Source organism: Leopardus geoffroyi, chromosome B1 (assembly GCF_018350155.1).
Source record: "Leopardus geoffroyi isolate Oge1 chromosome B1, O.geoffroyi_Oge1_pat1.0, whole genome shotgun sequence".
NCBI classification, from domain to species: domain Eukaryota; kingdom Metazoa; phylum Chordata; class Mammalia; order Carnivora; family Felidae; genus Leopardus; species Leopardus geoffroyi.
The window spans coordinates 145034743-145039207 of NC_059327.1; the positions used below are offsets into that span (position 1 = coordinate 145034743).

Genomic DNA, 4465 nt, shown 5'->3' on the forward strand with positions numbered 1-4465 from the left:
AAAAAATTTTTTTTTTCAACGTTTATTTATTTTTGGGACAGAGAGAGACAGAGCACGAACGGGGGAGGGGCAGAGAGAGAGGGAGACACAGAATCGGAAACAGGCTCCAGGTTCTGAGCCATCAGCCCAGAGCCTGACGCGGGGCTCGAACTCCCGGACCGCGAGATCGTGACCTGGCTGAAGTCGGACGCTTAACCGACTGCGCCACCCAGGCGCCCCTCGAAAGGATTTCAAATGAAGGAAATGTGTTGGCTCATGTGAACTGGCAGTCCGGAGGAACGGTACTCTGTACACTTCGGTGAACGAGAGGCTCCCACACGGGGAAACGTTATTTCTGTTTTTCTGCTCACTCACCGAAGAGTTGGCTTCATCCTTGGCCGGTTCCCCTTAAGTCATGGCAGTAGCAATGGGAGCCACATGCTTCCTTGTTCATAGCCAGCAAGAGAGATAGCAGCGTAAAGCATCTCCTTCCCCCCCCCCCCCCCCCCCCGCAAACACCCAGTGGATGTGTGGGGTATAGTAAATGCTTATCGAGAAATCGTATGTTCCCCTAACTTATTACAGGATGACGCTAATCATTAATGAATGGAAAACAAAACTATTGGCTCTAGATTTTTTTTTTTTCTTTTAATTTGCATGATCCATTTGTATTAACTAGCGTGCTCTCTTTTCCCTTATTTCTCCAGGCTGGTGCAAGCTGCAAAATGCCTTGCTCATTCGAAAATGGACAGAATGTGTCTCAGGAAAACAGTCAGGAGAAAATGAATTTTAAATAATGTATTTACTTTTTGTTTGTAATGTTAGTCTGTGTTTTTTACTATTTTTGTAATAATAAGTAATTTCTGTATTGTTTCGGAATTGGGAAAAAGCGCTCACTTAAGACATTTTAATAAACTTCCACTTAAAGTTTTGTTACCAGGATTACTAGTCGAATAAAAAATAGAAGTGAAAAAGAGTTTAGATTCCAGATATTGGATTAATCATAAAGCTGCCATTTATCCAGCACTCACCATAGGCCAAGAGTTTCAAGTATGTCATTTCTTCTAAGCCTTTCAAGAACCTATGGGACATCTATCATGATCCTCATTTCCCACATGTGGAAACAGGCACAAAAAAGTTAAATAATATAACCCTGATTTATACAGTTCGGAATTGGTGGAGCTAGAATTTACCCAATTTCAGTTTGTGTTCTTAACCGTCATTTTTGTTGATCTGAGTGGGTGCAGCTTAACTCACTAACATAGCTCAGGACTTTATACTAAACTGTGTTTCGCCAAGACTCTGAGATGCCGGGGCTATTTTCCTGCAGACACTCAGAAGGCAGAGTCCTGGATTTATATTACTGTTACCATCGTGTTTTCTATAGCATTGACCTCTATTATGTTTCTTTGCTCTTTTGTAAATTCTCATTGACGTGAATAAATTCCTACATTAGTAAAGCAAACAGGTTTTCCCCGTAGCTAGGGTAATGAATAGCGATGGAAAATAAAAAATAAACAGGTAAGTGTTTGCACTCACTAAGGGATAAATGATAGCACTGGAAGAGGTTGTTTATTCCAGGGCAGTGGTCAGTGACAGCACAGCAGAGCCCAGCAGACACGGCTCATGACCATATCCTCATTTTTCTTCTTCCTGATGGCTCTCAGGTGGATGTTGTTGCAATGAAATCACGACCATAAGAATCGACTACTTGGGACCATCTCGCCAGATGTTCCTTCAACTCCACAGCATATTTAATAAAGACTCTTTTAAAATTGAAGAAGCTAGGGGCACCTAAGTGGCTCAGACAATGAGCTTTTGAGTCTTGATTTCAGCTCAGGTCATGATCCCAAGGTTGTGGGATCAAGCCCCATGTCAGGCTCCACACTGAGCATGGAGCCTGCTTGAGATTCTCTCTCTCTCTCTCTCTCTCTCTCCCTCAGCCCTTCTCCCCAGCTTGCACTCTTTCTCTCTCTTTCTATATATATAAAAGCAATTAAAAAGAAAAAAAAACACTGAAAAAGCTAAATCTCCATTTAGCCAATATTCCATAGAAACTGAAACTTTCTACATTGATTGGGTGGGTAATTTACGAAAACCAATAGAAGATGTCCCCAAATTGCTGTACTTTGGCTGTTGTGATGTTAGCCAAGCAGCTTCTTTTTTTCCAGAATCTTTTCAAATTTTACTTTGCAGTGTAGACTTCATACACAAAGTGAAGTGGAGAATTCAGACAAAAGGTGAAGTTGTGTATCACCTTCTATCACACATTGTGTTTTGAGAATGAGGCTGCCTTCACAGAAATAGCTCAAATGTATTAAGAACTAAGCCAAACAACTAATCATCTTCTAAGTCAATTTTTCTTCCGACTTAATAGCCATCCTTGAAATAGGATTATATCCAACTGATTCATGTTGCATATGCTTTATTCTCAAAAGTCTTTTGGGCTCATTTATGCCCTTGCTTTTTCTCGGTGTTCTTTGATGCCAAAGTGCTTGAAACAAATGCTTGTTAATAGTATTTAAAAACAAAAACACAGTGCTGTAAAGGTTCCTACCCTGAATTGTTGTTGGTTGACCAATGGACTCTCTTAAGCCAACCCAGGCTTAGGAATTTTGTTTTGATTCTAAAATGTAAATGGTGTCTCTTGAAATTTAGTAGGTCCCATATCAAGAACTTCAAAGATTTTCATATCTTTTTAAAATGTAATTTTATAATTGTTTTGCATGTTCTAAATGGTGTTGTTTATGTAAACTGTCAACATTATCATATAATAAAATAAGTTTATTTTTAAAACAAAGCAATCTTGGGGTGCCTGGGTGGCTCAGTCGGTTAAGCGTCCGACTTCGGCTCAGGTCATGATCTCGCGGTCTGTGGGTTCAAGCCCCGCGTCAGGCTCTGTGCTGACAACTCAGAGCCTGGAGCCTGTTTCAGATTCTGTGTCTCCCTCTTTCTCTGACCCTCCCTGTTCATGCTCTCTCTCTGTCTCAAAAATAAATAAATGTTAAAAAAAAATTTTTTTTAAAAAATAAATAAATAAAACAAAGCAATCTTATTTCTTTGGAAATTTTTTAGTGGTACCATGAATTACGAAAAATAAATTTGCAGATTATTGCTTTGAAGACTTTATATTTTATAGAGATGACCATTGATACATGTGAAATAGTCCATTTTGATTATATGTTTTTCTTAGAAACTAATGAATTTGAAAGTTTGGTGGACGCCTATGAGATTGTCTGCCCAAGAGCCTGGCCATATTTTTGAACCCCACCAGCAGCTGCATTTGGTTGGTTTAAAGTGAGCGCTTCACGAAGGTGAGCAATTTGGAGTCATTCCCGGTAGGACCAGGAACCAGAACAGAAGTTAATCTTTTGGGGTTCTTGGTGCATAAAAAATGTACATTTTGAAGATATTGCAGTCATGTTTTGCTCCACGTGGTCCAGCAAAGCAAAAAATGCTGGTCAGAGAAGAACAGAGACCAGACTCAAGTTTCCTGATGGTCTGAGTCCCCATTATGTGTATTCTCAAAGTTCAGCCTCATTCTGCTCCTATCTGGGGGCTCTATGAGACATATTATCATTATAATAAGTACTCTATTTGGATTTCTGGAACCTGGAGCCAAGGTCCTGACCAACTCTGGTGCATCATGAGATTGTGGACAAGTTTCTTAAAACGGAAATGGCATCCTCTCTGAAACACAATATCGAGCTATGTTTTCCAAACAGTGCCTTTGATTGTAGGAGAGGAACGTTTCCAGCAACAATATTCCATCTTCATCATACAGTCTTTCAAGATGATAGTTGCAACAGGTATGGAATTGAATTCAGGAAGCACTGACTGGGCACCTACTGTTTTTAGGCGCTGTGCCACCATGACAAATGCGAGGGCTCAATAAGACATGGCCTCTTAGGAAGCTTATGGTTTAGTGGGAGAAGCAGCAACGCACTGATGATTTCAATATAATTTGGTGCTCTGGGACAGGTTCGACGTAAAATGAGATTCACGGACTAAACTAGCTTACAAAGAATTGGGGTAGGCTCCTGAAAGATATTACATCTGAACTGATGTCTCTGAGAAATAAAGGTTTCTGCCCCAAATTCTGGGCCAGGCCAAATATTTCTTGGATCCTTGTCAAATTCTATAGAATTTCTTAGAAAGTTCTAGCAGTGGAGGAACAGAGAATGAAAGAAAAGAACAAATTGAGCCTCTATACCTTTTTCCAAAATGCCCTGGGCATGACAGGCTAGGGTATACGGACATGTGAGCTGAGAGGTGAGATGTTCCTGGTTCCAGTGATGTTATATTATTAAGTGATGGGCTGAGATGGGGAAGAAATTTTGATGTCCTTCCTGAAGTGGATTATGTGGGCCTTCCACATTTCCCACTTCCTATCGTTGCCCATGGAGTAGGCAAGTTACACAGAAAATGGAGTAAATGCTCTGGGACACACAACTTGCTATTTGGACAAAGCTCCGGTTTATGCAAA

The 4465-nt window shown here is 40.4% G+C and overlaps 1 protein-coding gene across 3 annotated transcripts in view; it reads left to right on the top strand.

The window, feature by feature from the left end:
* Window positions 1-3345, top strand: part of BTC (betacellulin) — a 47540-nt gene extending 44195 nt beyond the window's left edge. For 2 of the 3 annotated variants that reach the window (XM_045473746.1, XM_045473745.1), the window contains one exon: window positions 687-921. The gene's annotated coding sequence lies outside the window, so the exon portion shown is untranslated. Of the gene's footprint in view, window positions 1-686; window positions 922-3172 lie in introns of those variants that run through there. The other variant, XR_006711400.1, reaches the window with a different exon arrangement.
* The last annotated feature ends 1120 nt before the right edge of the window (window positions 3346-4465 follow it).